Source organism: Onychostoma macrolepis, chromosome 12 (genome assembly GCF_012432095.1).
Source record: "Onychostoma macrolepis isolate SWU-2019 chromosome 12, ASM1243209v1, whole genome shotgun sequence".
Classification (NCBI taxonomy): domain Eukaryota; kingdom Metazoa; phylum Chordata; class Actinopteri; order Cypriniformes; family Cyprinidae; genus Onychostoma; species Onychostoma macrolepis.
In genome coordinates, this window is record NC_081166.1 from 12,141,951 (window position 1) to 12,161,551 (window position 19,601).

Consider the following 19,601-nt stretch of genomic DNA (forward strand, 5'->3'; position numbering starts at 1 on the left):
AATCTAATTCAAATGATTTGTTCAAAAACACTGATTCAAACACATGATAACATATTGTAGTGAGATACTAAACCATTCAGTATAACAATATGTTCAAAATAGTGACTCATTCTGTAAATGTGTGAATAGCTTTATTTATGAGTCAATGAATCATTCACTCAAACTGTTCAATTAAAACACAGATTAATTCAGGAAAGAAACAGGTGACTGGCTTAATGCATGAGTGATTGATAATAATAATAATATGTTTAATTTATATAGCGCCTATCCCAGGCTCAAGGTACAACAATACTCATTACAAAGAAAAAATATCAGTGGACATTTGCCCATTTCAGTAACAAAATAATGCAGTTGCATATAACAGAGATTATGTAGTAAAGACATAGAAATAGAAAACAAATGGGACAAATACACAATGTAATTGTGTTGATTAAACAAATATGTTTTAAGCTTTGATTTAAATTCACTGAAAAAGGTGACTGTTCTGAGTGCCAGGGGAAGCGAATTCCAAAGTTTGGGTGCCGTGACAGAAAAGGATCTGCCGCCCATTGAGGATATAGGTGGAATAGGCACACACAGAAGTTCTGAACTAGAAGACTGGAGTGAGCGAGAAGGAATATAAGAAGAGAGTAGGTCGGAAAGATAGGAGGGAGCAAGACCTTTGAGTGCCTTTAAGGTGAGCAGAAGAATAAATTGAATCATTTAGTCAACCGATTTGTTCAAACACTCTGGCTGTGTCCAAAATCGCATACTCTCAGAGTAGGTAGGCCTACTTCTTTTGAAGTAGTTCTTTTTTAGCGACTGTTAAAAAGTCCTTTCACTGTATAGCATGAATGTGTGTAAAATGAATGTAATCCGGATGTACTACATTCGTCATTGTCATGTGACCTACAAGTCTCAGTTGTGTCACTTCACTGTCATTCACAGATCCTCTCCCTTGCCTCCTGAGATAGTAGAGTGTCCATCAGATGCACACTTCACAATCTCACCAGAAATGCCTGTTTTATGAATACTCTGAATTGGGGCATACTACTCTGTTCACATAATGTTTAACTCTTGGATACAGCAACTAATTAATTCAGAAAGGAACACCACTATTGTGTGTATTGCTCAGAATCACAAGAGCTGATTTTCCATTGGCTTCGTTTGGAAGTGTTTTCATTTACAGAGCCAATCTAGAAAAAACAAGTGGAAATATTGTGTCTAAAATTTAATTCCCTCATTATTAACTTATTTATTATGGAACTGTTGTAGTGCAAAAGCAGTAGGCCTATAATGCAATTCAGAAATACTGGTATCTCTATGAACATCAGCACTCGAAAGTCTCGAAAGCATATGTGCTATTGCTTAAATAAAAACTAAGAAAAGGACAACACAGCAGATGGCTGCAAACACATTAATCACAACAAGTAAGTGAAGTAAATGATTCTATCCCTAAATCAGAGAGGTATGTGGCTATATGTGCAGCTGTCAGTGGCCATTCAGGCTATTACTCTGGGCAATGAGAGAATCACCAAAGCCCTCATCCGAGGAATTATCACAGTGGGATTTTAGCAAGGTGACATCTGCCGGACAGACCAGCTGCGCGCAGCCCTACCGATCACAGATTAGCGCACAGATTGTTTACACTGCAATCGATCTCCAACTGTTTGAATTCCATTAGCTGTGCAACGGGCTTCTCAAAAATCTCTGAGGTCCCACCAACCAAAATCACGGCTGGTCCAAAATTCTGAATGCTTTGCTTTTAACACCTATGATAAATTGCACATCTGACACTAACCATTCTGTGCATATTTCTGGTCAAATTCATTCAGCAGACATGTTCTCCATTAGTTCTTGTTTAGATTTTCCAAAATAGACTTCTCTCCTTATGTGCGCATTAAGCGATTGTTCTCCAGAAAAGGCAAGAGCAGGAAGACAACATCATAATATGCCAGCAGTCTTTAGAAATGAGCCCAAAATAAATGAAGCTTGTGCTCATTATGAACAGAATGACTTTGCAACAGGGCCAGAAGATCAGGGGCAGAGCAGCCAGGCAGAGCAGCCGACAATCTCCTTACTGTGATTACTAGGAAATAGAGAAGAAATGTCATCACTGGGTGAATGAAAGAGCGGGAAATCCAATAAATTAGTTTTAGTCAGGCACCAAGCATAATCTGGCCTGTTGGCACCAACACTAGCATTGTATGAGTGATGTCCCGAATTCTGAGTATGTTCTATTTGGACAAAATGGAACTCCTTGAGTGCAGCTGTAATTTTGTACGGTCCTTTCACAGTACTGGAAGTCAATCCAATCACTAGTGAAAATACAATGCAGAAAGAAAATGTGGAAAAATCTTTTGACAATCTCTACTTACAGGAGCTCAGCTGACGCACCACTCTTGGGCTTTGGTTAATGCAGTGATTATTTTTTAGGAGCCGTGGTAATTGACATGAATTCTACTGAGCTCACTCCAAGCCTATGCTGGTTTTCCCCCTTCAAAGAATTCAAAACCTATGTTTGAGGGAAAATTTCCAACTCTATACAGCTTATACATCACAGTACCCGTTGTTTTCTTACTTAGTATGCCTAATTATTTATAAGCCATGTTTTATCCAATGCAGCTTACTATATATTTCCATTCTGGGCTTCATTGCATCAGGGCCAGAAGATCTATACTGCTTGTTTCAAAGATCTATGGAGATGAGAGATCCCTGTTATGCTTTAGATCATAGATTGACTCTTTAGGGGTTTGAACAGCTTTTGAACTTCTTTCATCATCAAAAAAGTTGTAAAGAAATGAAAACTACTTTTAAAATTTGTTTAAAATCATGTAATTCCACATTGGAATTGAATCATATCAGCAGTCTAATAAAAGCGGTTTCATTTTACATGCAAAGGGTTTAAAACAGACAACCTTTTGTTACCATTGTTTGATTTATCTGTTTTTTCAAATGAACCAGAATGCTCTGTGCCTTTATTTGTTATCTGTCCTCCCTGTTCCTCTCTGTGCTTTGCACATAGGCCTATTTGTACATATTTATAGGTCACAAACAGTTGTATTTCTATTTCAACGCCAGCCTGTTGTAACTTGTTTACTGCCACATTGATTAATTCCTTGACAACAATGAAAAGCACTGGCTGATTATAAAAAATATATGAAAATTTATGTTTTAGGGAGAGTCTTTTCTGGATATTTTTCCAAACAGTGGTGTTAGTCACTTAGGTTTTATTCTCTGTTTTCACTTTTCTTGTCTGAAGGATAAGCCTGTTTGATTAATCTCTCATTTAACTGTTTAGAATTTAAGGGAATTAGAATAGGAATCTGTGAAAAATAACAGGGAAAAATACATAAAAACAGGTATTGTTTTTGTGGTCTGATTGATGGTCTAATACATTGCACTAGTAAATCTTTTGCCTTGTTTCTGATTAGATCAAGCTGTTGGAATATAGTGTTTGGCTGGCAGTGGAAAACCATAATGCAGTACATTGTGATGTGGTCTGTGGAATGACCTGAAATGCTTTGTAAATCAGTGAGATGCAGACAGAGAGAGACAGGCTAGAAACTGAGGGCAGGGCAAACAGCCAGTGAGCACATAAGCAACAATCGAATGTCAACAGGTGCCATGATTCTCTCTCTCTCTCTCTCTCTCTCTCTCTCATTCTCCTTATCAGCTGCGTTCCATCTATCGTGTGTCCCGGGCAAAGTAATCCTGTCCAGTACACCCCTGCAGCATGCCAGCTGAATCGTATTGCCAAAGCTTCCTCATCAGAGTGCTTTCATTTGCTTTCAGGTTAGCAGGGAGGGACTGTGTATAATGTAAAAACCTATTAAGGAGGATGTCTAAATAAAGTCCTTTGGGGTATGTGTGAGAGGATTTATCATTATTATGAGTATTATGATATGTGTTACACATCCTTCTGATAAAGAGATGGCATGTGGGTGAAGTGTTCACGTACATTATGTCACGAAACCTGGTTTCCAGCATCACCTCTGTCCCATTCTCATTTCAGTTAATCCCAGCGGATTTCAACCCCTGTGCTTATCGGTGTACCACAGGACACTTCTCCACTACATCATCCTGTGTCTTTATGTTTCAGAGCTGAACAGCACTGTGTGATTATGTGTGTTGAGACCCCTGTGGGATTACCTTACTTAGTGACACTGTGTTTCAGTCGCATTTTGTTTTCCAGTTACCATACAAGCATGACATATCTCAAGCTGTCAGGGCAAAAACCCTCTTGTGATATGTATAAATGGAGGTCGGAGTCAGCTGGGGTAGTCAAGTGGATGGGGTAGCTCCAGATGGGTTGTACTGAAGGTCCATACCTAACCATCACTTTAAGTGAGCACTAGATGATGGCAAAAAAACATGACTGTTTAAATGTTTGGGGTCAATGTTTTAATAAGGTGTTTTAGAATTTTTTTTTTAATAGTAAAAACAGTAATATAGTGAAACTATTATTAATAACTGTCTATTTCTGTTTGAATATATTATATGGCAAAAGTTTAAAATAACTATTTTCTGATTGAATATATTATATGTTAGATTTTCAGCATTTTAGATCACATGATCCTTCAGAAATCATTCTAATATATTGGTTTGGGGTTCAATAAACATATCATTATCAATGTTAAAAACAGCTGCACTGCTTTTTGTGAAAACCATAATTGTTTTCTCAAGGAGTATTTGATGAATAGAAATTTTATTTAAATTAGAAATCTTTTGCAACTTTATAAATTGTTCTTGTCACTTTTAATCAATTTAATGGGTCCTTGCTGAATTTAAGTATTAATTTAGAAACAATATTGGCTAAAAAACAAAATTGAGAATTATTGGGAGAGATTTGTATGTAATTGTAACAGTATGTTTATTGACAGTTGCTATAGGAATTACAGAACATTTTACACCTGGTTTAAAATTTCATCTAAATGGCAGAAGTGGTTTCATCTAAATTGGCATTTTTATTTATTTTTTAATTTGAAATGTGACATCCACTTGTCACTTATTTTACCTTTATGTTAAGAAATAAAAGAACAATATGAATGACCAGATGGTGAGGGATGCAACACTACTTTCCAGAATGTTTTATGAATTATTTTTTAAAACAAGAGGAATACTTTTCAAGGACATTCTAGACTGTTTTTTTCTTAATGGAAAAACATCCACAAAAGGTCCTTCAAAGTTCTTTTTGATACACCTCATGAATGGATAATGTAAAGCTCTGAATTGGGTCTCTCAGCGGAAGTCCTGATTCAGTGTTTCATGTGAGCAGCAGCTAAAGCAGCGGGTGAACGGGAAGACGTGTGTACACCAGTGCCACTGTGTTCTCTGTTTAAGTAAACCCTGCAGTGAAGTCTCTGTCGCTGAGATCAGAGGATGCTTTTTCCCTCAGTTTCCATTTCCGTAGTTATTATGGTGGCGACGCACGAAAACACTACTACATCTTTGTTGTTAAAAGGGGGGGGAAAAACTGCAAGATTTTTTGTTTGTGTTTTTCAGACTTCCCTATCATGTTCTGTACCGATGATGAGGAAAATCATCTTTATATTTCAAATGGATGGTCCATATGGTACATCATGCATCAAACAAGTGAGCCTGGGGCACTAATGTCTGATCCTTGTTTCTTCAAATTTGTGACTCGTTCACTCAATTAGCTCCATCTGTAGCGCTGTGCAGTTCACACATTCACATATACAGGTGCATCTCAATAAATTAGAATGTCGTAGAAAAGTTCATTTATTTCAGTAATTCAACTCAAATTGTGAAACTCGTGTATTAAATAAATCCAATGCACACAGACTGAAGTAGTTTAAGTCTTTGGTTCTTTTAATTGTGATGATTTTGGATCACATTTAACAAAAACCCACCAATTCACTATCTCAACAAATTAGAATACTTCATAAGACCAATAAAAAAAACATTTTTAGTGAATTGTTGGCCTTCTGGAAAGTATGTTCATTTACTGTATATGTACTCAATACTTTGTAGGGGTTCCTTTTGCTTTAATTACTGCCTCAATTCGGCGTGGCATGAAGGTGATCAGTTTGTGGCACTGCTGTGGTGGTATGGAAGCCCAGGTTTCTTTGACAGTGGCCTTCAGCTCATCTGCATTTTTTGGTCTCTTGTTTCTCATTTTCCTCTTGACAATACCCCATAGATTCTCTATGGGGTTCAGGTCTGGTGAGTTTGCTGGCCAGTCAAGCACACCAACACCATGTTCATTTAACCAACTTTTGTTGCTTTTGGCAGTGTGGGCAGGTGCCAAATCCTGCTGGAAAATGAAATCAGCATCTTTAAAAAGCTGGTCAGCAGAAGGAAGCATGAAGTGCTCAAAAATTTCTTGGTAAACGGGTGCAGTGACTTTGGTTTTCAAAAAACACAATGAACCAACACCAGCAGAGGACATTGTACCCCAAATCATTACAGACTTTGGAAACTTAACACTGGACTTCGAGTAACTTGGGCTATGAGCTTCTCCACCCTTCCTCCTGACTCTAGGACCTTGGTTTCCAAATGAAATACAAAACTTGCTCTCATCTGAAAAGAGGACTTTGGACCACTGGGCAACAGTCCAGTTCTTCTTCTCCTTAGCCCAGGTAAGACGCCTCTGACGTTGTCTGTGGTTCAGGAGTGGCTTAACAAGAGGAATACGACACCTGTAGCCAAAGTCCTTGACACGTCTGTGTGTGGTGGTTGACCCCAGCCTCAGTCCATTCCTTGTGAAGTTCACCCAAATTCTTGAATCGATTTTGCTTGACAATCCTCATAAGGCTAAAAAAAAAAAAAATCCTCATGAGGCTGTGGTTCTCTCGGTTGGTTGTGCATCTTTTTCTTCCACACTTTTTCCTTCCACTCAACTTTCTGTTAACATGCTTGGATACAGCACTCTGTGAACAGCCAGCTTCTTTGGCAATGAATGTTTGTGGCTTACCCTCCTTGTGAAGGGTGTCAATGATTGTCTTCTGGACAACTGTCAGATCAGCAGTCTTCCCCATGATTGTGTAGCCTAGTGAACCAAACTGAGAGACCATTCTGAAGGCTCAGGAAACCTTTGCAGGTGTTTTCAGTTGATTAGCTGATTGGCATGTCACCATATTCTAATTTGTTGAGATTGGTGGGTTTTTGTTAAATGTGAGCCAAAATCATCACAATTAAAAGAACCAAAGACTTAAACTACTTCAGTCTGTGTGCATTGAATTTATTTAATACACAAGCTTCACAATTTGAGTTGAATTACTGAAATAAATGAACTTTTCCACGACATTCTAATTTATTGAGATGCACCTGTATACTACACACTCAGAAAGATACTAGCATGCACCTATATACACAAAAATGCTGTATACACAACAAACACTCCATTGTGTGCTGAATTGGACCACCAGGATATTGCACACCTTTTCAATAACATGAAGCATTTTAACCCTCTGGGGTCTGAGGGTGTTTTGGAGCCCCGGAGAAGTTTTGACATGCCCTGACATTTGTGCTTTTTTCAGGTGCTTATAAACATTAATGGCTAAAGTCTAAAAACACTGTATTCAGCACAAACTGGGCTTTAATAATATGTGAGCAGCATGTATGTACATGATTGTGTTTTTGAGAAAACAACGTTTATGCGTGGTTAGTGAAAAACTAAAGTAACTGAAATAAGTCTTTAAGACTTTTGAGAAATGGATCTTGTAGCCTAGAATTTTTGCTTCAAAATGATCTGAAAATCATCTTACTCATTCAGAGAAAAAAATATATATATTGATTAAAATTTTCTAAGTCACTTTTTGAGTAGAAAGGATCTATGCAAGGAGGCCTGACTCCTGCATAATGCTGTGATTCACACCTGAGAAGACAAAGGCCCACATAATGAGCTGCATAATTAGCAATTCAGTCAGGTATGTGACTGAGAGGGAACTGCTACAAGAAAGAATGTAAGGAAAAAGAAATGTATAAATTTTTTGTTTGTAGTTTATTTAGAATATATATATATATATATATAACTATCGCATAAAATAACTTGAGATTCACTTGCGAGTGCATTTAAACAGTTTATTAGGAACAAACAAACAAATAAACAACAGAAGAGTCAAGACATCATGCGTGCAATATCCAAAATATCCAAAATATCCAAAACAGTGGCAGGAAACTGGAACCCAGGAAAACGGGAGACAGCGGAAACTGCACGAGAAAACACAAAACAGATGTGAGCAACACAATGAACGGACAAAGACAAAGCAAGCATGTTGACAATATATACACTAAAAGTCAAATTTTTTAAACAGTAAGATTTGTAATGTTTTTTTTTAAAGAAGTGTCTTCAGCTCACCAAGCCTGCATTTATTTGATTCAAAGTACAGCAAAAACAGTATATTATATTTATTATAATATATGAATATTTTTACTATTCAAAATAACGGTTTTCTATTTGAATATATTATAAAATGTAATTTATTCATGTGATTTCAAAGCCGAATGTTTAGCATCATTACTCCAGTCTTCACAGTGTCACATTAGCCTTCAGAAATCATTCTAATATTCTGATTTGCTGCTCAAAAACATTATTATTATTATTATTATTATTATTATTGTTGACAGCTGAGTATAATTTTTTCAGGTTTCTTTGATGAATAGAACGTTCAGAAGAACAGCATTTATCTGAAATAGAAATCTTTTGTAACATTATAAATGTCTTTATCATCACTTTTGATAAATTTAAAGCATCCTTGCTAAATAAAGCACTAAAATTAATAAATAAATAAATTAGTGAGCATGTTGATAGGCTTAGCAGGAGCAACTATATTATTACATTAGCAATCACCAATATTGCCCACGTGATTTTATATCATAGATTCACACATGCTTTGCATGTATTATCATAAAATACAAAAATGACATTTTATATCTGAGAAGCTAAATTATTATTGTTAAGCTCATTATAAACATGTTTGAGCAGGTATTTGCAAACAGAGTAGGCTATTTCACAGTAAAGATTGGTCTAAACTTTCTTAGACATTACTTTTATATCGTCTAAACATTACTTTTATATCATTGTGTATATAACATATAACCATCCTCATGTCATGCAACATTTAAATGCAATGAAAGGATGCCTATCATATTTCAAAATGTTGCACTCGATTTCACACATTTTAGTCTGGAGTTATAGTTTGGGAAAAGTCCAACTAGTAAATGCATTCAAGTTTGTGTCACAACAACACATTATCTAATGCCAGTAAGAAACATTACTTACTCGGTAAATAAAAGATAAAAGATCTCCTCCGCTGGCTCCAGCTGCACGCTCTGTTTGTGAGGTAAACAAAGCTTTTTCCAAACCAGCCTACCCCAATTCACTCAATCTAACAGTACTGTTTATTTGGCAGAGCTAATTAGAATCAGCAGCTGACATTTATCTGCTGTGGTTTTACTATGATGGACATTATCTTTTACAGAATTTAATGCATTAAAGATGTGTATGAAGAAATACTAATCACATACCATCCAGAGAATCAGAGGTAGCTGAATGGTTAAGTATCATTGCGAGGTTGAGATGACACTGGTGACACATTGAGTTCTCAGTTTTACTCAATCACAACGGGACCCTTGAGCAAGGGTCTTCACCTCACATTGCTCCAGTGAGACCGCCGTGGCAATTAGTCTGCTGTAGGTTGCTGCAGCTGAAAGGCAGGTCGCAAGTAACTGAGCACACGCCATATTTGTCAATGACAATTTATTCCGAGTCCATGTCATCCGAAATATCGAGCCCACATGTGTTTTGTGTGCCTTTTCTGTTTTTATCTGTTTATCGTTACTCTGAGCACAGCCTAAATATACCTTTGAAAGGTTGTTGTTGAGAACTGAATTTCAAATGTTTGGAATCACACACAAAACAAAACAAAACAAAAAATAAAATAAAATACAATATATAATTATTATAATTAGTTGGAATCCATTTGCACTGCTATTCATTTATGATTGTCAGAACAACTACATTTCCAACCTCATTTAAACAGAACCTCAGGACAGACTGCGTCTAGACTCACTAAGCCAGTTTTTGGCTTAGCTGAGCAAGCAATTGAGCCAAAAGCAGTTACCTTCTCTGGTAATTGCTATTTATGTGATTTGTGCATATTGTTTTGGTGAGGGAGGAGGAAGAAAAAAAAAAAAATCTGGTATAAATCTCTTAATATATAGTGGGGTCCAAAAGTCTTAAAAAAATCTGTCAAATTAATAAGAAATATTTGTGATTCTACACTGTTTTTTTTTCCCAGCCAGTAATTAAAAGTTTCACAATTATAGCGTTTTTCATCAAATTGCTATAACAACAATTTTAACAATTTTTTATATAATATAAAGCATAACAGAAATATATTTTTATATAATATGATTTAAGTTTGTGTAAAATTAGAACAGTGCTTTTTTAATTAATATTTTTATGTAGGAAGAATGCATAAAATTTGTAAATGTCCTTACTTTTGATCAGTGTTACAAAAGATTTCTATTTTAAATAAATGCTGTTCTTTCAGTTCATAAAATAATGCTGAAAAAAACATGTTTCATGGTTTCCACACAAATATTAAGCAACACAACTGTTTTCAACACTGATAATAATAATAAGAAATGTTTTTTGATCACCAAATCTGCATATTAGAGGGATTTCCAATGATCATGTGACACTGAAGACTGGTGTAATGACTACTAAAATTCAACTTTTTCATCACAGGAATAAATTACATTTTAAAAATATATTAAAATAGAAAATGTATGGTAACACTTTATTTTAAGGTCTCTTAACTAGTTGTTAATTAGCATGCATATTAATAGAATATTAGCTATTTATTAGTAGTAATTAAGCATATATTAATGCCTTATTCTACATGACCTTATTCTACATCCCTAATCCTACCCAATACCTAAACTTAACAACTACCGCACTATTAATAACTATTAATAAGCAGTAAATTAGGAATTTATTGAGGGAAAAGTCGTAGTTAATAGTGAATAAGTGTTCCCTATTCTAAAGTGTTACCAAATGTTAAAATAGAAAATGTTATTTTAAATGTTAATGATATTTTGCAATATGACAGTTATACTTCCGTTCAAATAAATCCTTGGGGAACATATGAGACTTATTTCAAGAACATTAAAAAATCTCACTGACCCCAAATTGTACTGTTTTAAATCATTATTATAGGCTACAAAAACACTTGTAATAATATCCCAGCATGAACCTTTCTCAGTTTATTCCACAATCTACAGTATGTACTATTATTTGCCTTAAAAGAGTCACAGTTTGGCTTAAAATGTGATTGTGTGCTGGCATTGAGTATAAATGGCCTGAATCTCATCAAAATTCAAGGTTTCAGCTGCTGAGCTCTCAGGGTACCGTATTTGTATTATTTCTGGTTCTGATTCTGCCCAACAGGAGCAGTAAAATTAGAAACACTGCAGCACACTTGCATTACTTACGTGCCACCCTTCAATAAGCAGAATGATCCCACATACGGAACCATGCAAAACAAAGACAGGGTTCAGTAACACAAGTGGAAAATAATATACGACTGTATTTCAGAAAAAAGACCCTTGGAGAAAACTCAGAACACATGAGGAGACCGAATCGTGTAATTAAATACTGTTTGTCTTTTGTCTAGGATCTACGATTGAATCACAAGTGGAAATAATTAAATCTCCAAGCAGCCTTACAGATGTCTTTCTAACTAATCTCAGCTTGTTTACTCCAGTGTCACACACATGTAGCCACGAAGAACAACATGTAATCACTGTTCACTTTTAGGAGAAACGTTAAATGTTGTCATGTTCTAGGAGTCCTTTTAAACTAATGCTTAACATAAATAGCCATTGCTCTGAAATATTTTTTACGTTAGTGACTTTTCCATGGCATAATGTCTCAGAAGTGCAGAGATAGGATGGATGGGTGCTAATTGGAACACATGATCTAAAAGGCCGCAGGTGATTTATTCAGTGGTCAGGGCTTTTAATGCTTATAGGAGATAAGGAAAATGAGGGTACCTCCATCGTGAGTGGTTTCTAGCAAACAGCTTGGCACGTTTATGTGTTTGCTAACTGACCCATATCAAATAAAATCTTAGTTCAAGAGGAAAAATAAACTTTCATCTGTGTCATTAAAATATTTCCAGCCCAGGTTTATATTCACTAACATAACGGTTTATTCACACCACAGGTGCTCTGAATAATTACCAAGGATGCAGGAAATAACAGGCAGTATCTCAGCATCTCAGAAAGAGCACATCTGTGATTAACATTGCAGAACCAGTGAAGAAAAGACTAATTGAAGAGCAGCCAGTCCAACAGCCATTTATTAGTGAAGTTGGATAAGATAAACCATGTGTGGACCTTGATGTTCTTGTATTCTTTTAAATGCATTTCATTCAACTTTTTACAGCTGGAACATCTGATGTATCATTTTAGTCTGTGAATGATGTCTCTTTTGTACAAGCCATTACCTTCTTCACAGCTGAACTACACGCAAAAATGAGTAAAACAAGTGTGTACACTGAACAGATTTCATTACAACGAAACTAGACATTTTAAAATGGACAGCTTGTTTATTTTATCAAAATGAGTGATCGCACTTTACATGGAAGCTCTTCACAGACATTCTTTTTGAATTACTTTTAAATCAATAGTGGTTAGTCGAGTGTAAATTCATTTTCTGAGAGTCCTTTCTGATTGCAATAATAATAAAAAGTGCCTGTAGTTCATCTTATACTGATACTGAAGAAATCAAAACAGCATTGCACCTCTTTGACTTTCATTTGATGTGACCCTGGACCATAACAACAGTCATAAGGGTCAGTTTTTTAAAAATTGATGTATGGTTTGTTAGGATAGGACAATATTTGGCCAAGATACAACTATTTGAAAATCTAGAACCTGAGGGTGCAAAAAAACAAATTTGAGAAAATCGCCTTTGAAGTTGTCCAAATGAAGTCCTTAGCAACGCATTTTAATAGTCAAAAATTACGTTTTGATACATTTACGGTAGGAAATTTACAAAATATCTTCATGGAACATGATCTTTACTTAATATCCTAGTGATTTTTAGCATAAAATAAAAATTTATCATTTTGACACCTACAATGTATTGTTGGCCATTGACTGGTTTTGTGGTCCAGGGTCACATATGGCCAAAAACCTCTGAAACATTCTTCATATTATGTTCTGCAGACAACCTGGTCTCACAGAATTCCGTGTAATGACCACGGATCCTTAACTCAGAATCTGTGGTGGCATCACGGAATCGCTGGAAATTCCGTGATGGGCTCACAGAAGTGATACCAATGTAAGTCAGTGACAGGCATGTCACTGTGAGTGTCATGTCAATTCTGTGAGACCAGGTTGTCTGCAGATAAAGGAAAGTCATACAGGTTTGGAACGAAAAGAGGGTGAGTAAATGATGACAGATTTTCGACTTGTTTCAAATGCCATCCTAAGCCCTTGCACCCCACAAAGTCTACATTTTAGCGATATAATGACGCATAAACTGTCAGATTGCAGTCCAATGTGTTGTCAACATCAGTGCATGCTTGGCTGAAGTGTGTATCAAGGGCATATAGCAGTTACAAGGGCAGCAGCCATGAATGAAACGTAAGATGACGAATAGGACACCATACAGTGCCTTGGATTCCAAGGACAAACACACATGGCCATTTTAAGTACATGTCAAGTGTGCCATTTGGGACAGGACCACTGTCATGCCGTTATTTTTCCAAGCAAGTCATTAAAATGCACTTGTATATATTAGAATGTAAACTAAGACTAAAAGCATAAGACTAGTGATGTTATTTAATGCCACTTAGTTTGTTTCACTCAGTAGAGGAATTAGCTGCCTGACGTCTTCCGTAGGAATCCAGGAAAGATCCAATTAGGAAAATTCAGGCACCATTTCAGCCTTCAACTCCTGTGAACAGATTTTAATAAGCTTTGCATCTGCCAGGTACCCACTGATACTCACACATGGTGCTTTTTTTTTTTTTTTTTTGTGAGCCAGTGGTAGATCACATAGTGTTTGTTGTTTGTGCTTGCCTTTGTATTTATATGTTTTCAGTTTAGGGTTAATGTTCAGTCATCATCATCATAGGATGTCTTCCAAGTTTCTTGAGCAATCTAACATACTGCACTTCATAATATTACACATTCCTGCTTCTTGGACAGCTTACATGCTGTCTAGTGTATGACAGCTAGTCTGAGCCATCACTTTTTTTTAGGCTTTTACCCAAATCATTGGGAAAGACATGACACAAGTTTTTTAAACAGCTTAGTCAACCAGCTAAATCCAGATGTTTTCTAGACGTCCCCCATTGCATATCAATCATGTCTGAATAACATACACATCCATTTATGAATCAATCATTATGGAACTAATGATCATATTAAATTAAAAAATAGTTTGTGATTTTTTTTGAGAAACATAATGTCAAATGCTCTGTTTCTCAACAGCATTCAGTCACAATTAAGACCAGGCAGTGAAAAGACGTTTTTACACATGGAACATGCAAGACCACCCAAGAAAGACTTCAAAAGCTGATGTTTCGTGGAAGGTAATAGCTATTATGTAGAAATTACATCAACTTAGTGCCAAGCAAGTGAGGATTACTATGAACTGGAATGTTCCAGAAAGGCAATCTCACACATTCGATTAAAAAAAAGATCATTTAAAAAGAACAATATCACATTTATTTATGTATTCACATGTATTTGAGTTTCAGCATAAGTAATTTAACACATTTTATCATTTCATAGTTTTCCATTAGAGGGTTCCCTCACCTCCAAAATCCAAATTTAACTCACGCAAGCATGTAATTGAATAAATGAGGCTTAAGCACATGAAGAAATAGACCTCGTAACTGAGACAACTGTCCGGAATATTCCACTAATAGCATTCACTGGAATCCTCAGGAAAGCAAATTTAGTACAGATGTGATTGTTATATCAAGTGTTATGTGGCTTTGTGATTTATTTTGTTAAGGGGTAAGTGATTATTGGGATGGTGCAGGAGTCTGACCACAGAGGAGACAGTCAGCTGTGAATTGAAGAGCATATCTCCAAGGAACATGACATAAGCCTGCAATATGATCTGAGCCAGAGGGCACGGGAACCACATTCCTTTTATAAAGCTGCTTGACACCTCTCTCTGGGTCACTTTCCCCTGCAAGGACACACTGAAGACAATCACAGTCCATCTCTCACTAAATATTTCAAATCTTATTTGCAGTGTGAAAACCCATGAATCAACGGCTGTTAAATCAGTGTCTTTATTTAGGACATTACCACAGAGAAATATGGGTGTACTGAATGAATTTCTCTCCCTTCTTCTACATTATGCATATTAGTGTAAGGTAGAGCATTTACATCATACAGAATAATAAAATAGGCTGGCGCAGATGTTAAGAAATACAGTTTATATTTTAAATGTATGTATATAGCTGATGCATGACTGTAAACATCCGTGCAATCAACTTGATATTCTAGGTCAATATTTATAAAAATGTATAAAAGTTGTGTATATTTTAAGTGCTTTCATTTCAAGTACTCCTGCAGTGTAAGAAGACAATCTTCATGAAGTAATAAAAACTGAATAATTCTAAAATAAATGGCAAAATGCTGTTTAAAATAGTTCTAAATATATAAAATATGCAGTTCCACAAAGCTGTTTGCACCTCGCTCTTTTGTCACTTAATATTTTATTTTGGTGCATCAATCTATTAAATTTCTTAGTATATGAAACCATGATCCGCACTCACAAAAATAGTCTTCCTTTAGCATTTTATTTTGCTGGTGATTCACGTAATTTTTGTGAGTGCGGATCATGGTTTCATATAAATATATAAGATATTAAATCTGCAACATCATCTCAAATAATAAAAATAATATAGAAATAATTGTAAAATAATTTAAATAATATTACATTCCAGTAGATGAAGTGTAGCATGTCACGCGCTGTTTATGAGGACACTGTCACTGATCGGTGCCCTGAATATGTTTAAATCTTTTTTGCATGACAAGTGCGGTGAAATATCAACTGATCAATGCAGATATAAGGAAGTATTAAAGATGTGATTATTCTAAGCCATTCTGATATCTCTTGGATCTTTGAAGGGACATCTAACAGGAAGTGAGTTGAACTGTGTACTGTGTGTTCAGACTTCCCCCATACATGATTATCCCTTTAGATTTATCATGCAAATCACAATTTGCAATATCACAGAAAACCACAGTCCCTCTGTGCAACAAATAATCTCCATTGCACTGCGATTATCAGTTTAGAGACCATGTGGCTTGGACAGCATACAGCTGTTATTACAGAGGTAGTGTGAAAGTGCATTCGTTTTTCCCATTACCATTTCAAGGCTGGCGTACAGGCACACACTCAAATGCACAGATACGTCAGTTCCATGAGTCACCCACAAGATGATTTACCATGAAGGTCTCCAATCTCTTACAATTTCCACATTTGGGATCCAAAAAGATGGGAAATCTTAATATAGGGATACTATTACACGAACCATTTAACCTGCAAAACCTTTCATTCTCATTCAGCTGAGATAGACTGCACTGATGTTCTTCCCGAACACAAACAAGCAGTCCAGAGCAATTAACCAGTGATTTGTTCTGCAACAACAGTCATTTTATAGAGGACAATGTGTTGATAAGTTAACTACAGAGAACACGATCGCATTGTTAAATCCAGCTTGTTTTTCCCCACTGACTCTCCAAGGGCAGAAGGCCACACAAGGGCTGCTTGCACAGACTTTATTTGTCTTTCTTGGACCGTGCATCAAGACCATATATCATCTGTGATTTCCTGCTGCCTTAATGGTTCCAGCACCTGAGAGAATACCCTCTGCAGCAATGCCCGCCCTCTCAGAGCACTTACAAAAACAAAACCTGCAGCACCTGGAATCACTGTGGAGCTATAACTCTCCTAAGAGACACCCTGCCCTATCCTGAGTTCCCTGCCCCGGGCTTGCACTACGGCATTGTCCCAGCTCACAGTTTTCCTCTTTCCGCTCCTCCCGGACACTCCACATAACTCTAATTATTGGCCCACCCCGCTGATCCCCCTAACGTTCAGCTGCAACACCTTCAAGGACTTCCTCTCCATTCAAAACAACCCCGAAAGCTGCCGCTTTACCGCTCTGATCTGTGGGAAAAGAGAAACTCACAGCATGGGCAGCAGAGATAGGATTATGGTACAATTATGAGGTGTGAGTGTGTGTATAGATGTGTTAATGTGTGTTACTGGAGCCATCAGCCAGATTTTTCAGCTTCCAGAGAGCCCTAAGAGGTTGCCAAGGGGAAATAGTGCCTATTAAGAAACAGCAAGAAGTCACTTTTTCCTCTTGAGACTGTTATATGTGCATTTATTTGTGCTGTAAGTGACTTTTTGGAACACCACACATAAAATGTCCCTACTTCCTTACAGGTACCACATAAATTGGTGACCTGAGGAATCACGTGTCTTGGTGACAGCCTAACCAGAAACAAAGCGATGAATATATAAGTGATAAAAGGTATGTAAATCTGTACACTTTGTCAGTTTCTTGTTCATGTCTTTGGAAGTTTTGGAGAAAGGGCATGTGTTTGAAGAGATGGGGGTGGCTAACTCTGACAGAATTCAGGAAACTGAAAATCGCCTGCAGCACCTTTAAGGTCAAATTTTGTATTCCATTTCTGGGAAACAGAAGTGTCACAACGTTTGTTCTCAAGTGCAATATTGTAACTTTAAAGAAAGAAAGAAAAAAATCAGGGAAATAATGAAATGCTTTTATGTAAGTTTTGCTGTGGTACTGTCTCAGGTGTTTCTATTAACTTTCTTCTGTGGAACAAGGAAAGCAAGAATCAATCAAATGTGTACCTTGAATGCATGTGGTTTCATTTTGGTTACCACTGACTTATCTTCTTTTTTGTTCCACAGAAGTAAGAAAGTGATACAATTTTAGAACGACGTGACGTGGGTGAATAAATGATGACAGAATTTTCATTTTTCATTTACTGTTCCTTATTAAGGGAGCAAAAGGATATTGCAACACAGAAAGGCCAGGGGCCATCAGCTGTATTGTGATCTGTTTCATAATGGACAAACACAGGGTCAGCACATGGTGTCCTTGTGCATCCTTGTGTATTTTTGCACAACCAATATTTGATTGACATTCTGTAAAAAAAAAAAAATGCATCCCACTGCTCTGAATCTTTGTTTTAATTGCCTTACACCTGTGGAATGCACTACACAGAGGGATGGAGTTGCTTTGCTGTTTCATTACTGATGCTCTGTGGCTCAGTTGACCCTGTGATCTAGTCCCTCATTGAGTGTTTCACAAGGCATTGGGAAACTCACACATCTTAGCTATCAAAATATACTCCTCGGCTATTGCAGTAAGCAAATGTTATGCCAGGAAAACGCACAAACAGCTCTAAGAAACATTAAAAAAACCTTTACATAAAGTAAGGTTTGCAAGCAAAAAAGTAAAATATAAAATAAGATTACTATTCAGTATAGTACTATAGAATGTCACTGTGGCATTGTTTTTAGAAAAACAAGTCATTCGTAACATTGCAGACAAAATTGGCTAGTTAGTTATTTGCATATTTCATTTCCACCAACTAAAACAATTCCAGAAGAACTCTTTGCTTATTAACAAGCAATATACAGGCTAAAAAAGTTGCTTGGAACAGTAGTGGATCGAGAGAGATTCCTCCTTCCTGTTCCAACCAGTCTGTAATATGCACATTATTATTCTTTTTAAAATTTGATTTAAAAAATGCAAATAAAAGCAAATATCTCACTAGTGATCTCAGACTTCTTGACCCCACTTAATCCACTGTGTATTTTTTTCCTTGTATAAACACCCTTGCAATGTGTAATCACACAGAACTGAACATTTTGCCCTAACCACACCGTCAATAACACTATAGATAGACAGAACATAATTCTTAAAGAATGTAATAAGGACTCTCAGCAAACTCACACTTATATTTTAAAAAAAATGTCTAGCACGAGAACAGGTACGTGGAGTGAGGTGTGCTAACAAGAACCTTTTCAATCTTAGCTACGAAGACTAAAGGGGGAAAAAAAACAGGAAGAAAAAATTTACAAATAAATGAAGTTAAAACTGAACAAATATTGAATAGAAATGTAGCTACTCCCCTTCTAACAGCACATAATCGTCATGTTGTTCTGTGTTTGTCTGGTCTTCAGAAGTAAATATTTCGAAACCAGTTCAATCTTTGACTCCAGGGAACTGACTTTAAGACAGTTTGCATCTGTCAGCTCTTTGCATATGGTATTTTCTCAGCCAGCAGAAGGTCATATACTGTTTTCCTTTGGCTTTGTGTTTATGTTTTCAAACTACCAGGCGTAGATCTGGTGGTGACATTGTGGATTATCTTCTTTCGTAGGATCGTTGTCCAGCATCGAAACCGATGTTGTGAATACATGGAAACGGCACGATTCATGACAACATTGAGGAACTTTGAGGTTTAAATCTTGTGAATCACATCTGCTCGTTATTTTTAAACATCTGCTTATAATTACTATCAGTCCTGACTTTTCTCATCAATTGTAGGCTTTTGCCACCAAAAGATTG

At 36.4% G+C, this 19,601-nt stretch overlaps 1 protein-coding gene and 1 long non-coding RNA gene across 5 annotated transcripts in view; one reads left to right on the forward strand and one right to left on the reverse strand.

Annotated features, from left to right (window-relative positions):
- Nucleotides 1-19,601, reverse strand: part of LOC131551229 (urotensin-2 receptor) — a 37,153-nt gene that overhangs the window by 8,254 nt on the left and 9,298 nt on the right. Inside the window, exon 3 of one of the 4 annotated variants that reach the window (XM_058794007.1) lies at nucleotides 7,994-9,650. The exons of 2 other annotated variants lie outside the window; for them this stretch is intronic. The gene's annotated coding sequence lies outside the window, so the exon portion shown is untranslated. Of the gene's footprint in view, nucleotides 1-7,993; nucleotides 9,651-19,601 lie in introns of those variants that run through there. One more of the 4 variants, XM_058794006.1, reaches the window with a different exon arrangement.
- On the forward strand, nucleotides 9,643-19,483 carry LOC131551230 (uncharacterized). Its single transcript, XR_009273715.1, has 3 exons — nucleotides 9,643-14,555; nucleotides 17,441-17,528; nucleotides 19,414-19,483. It is a non-coding gene; the product is annotated as an uncharacterized LOC131551230 (long non-coding RNA).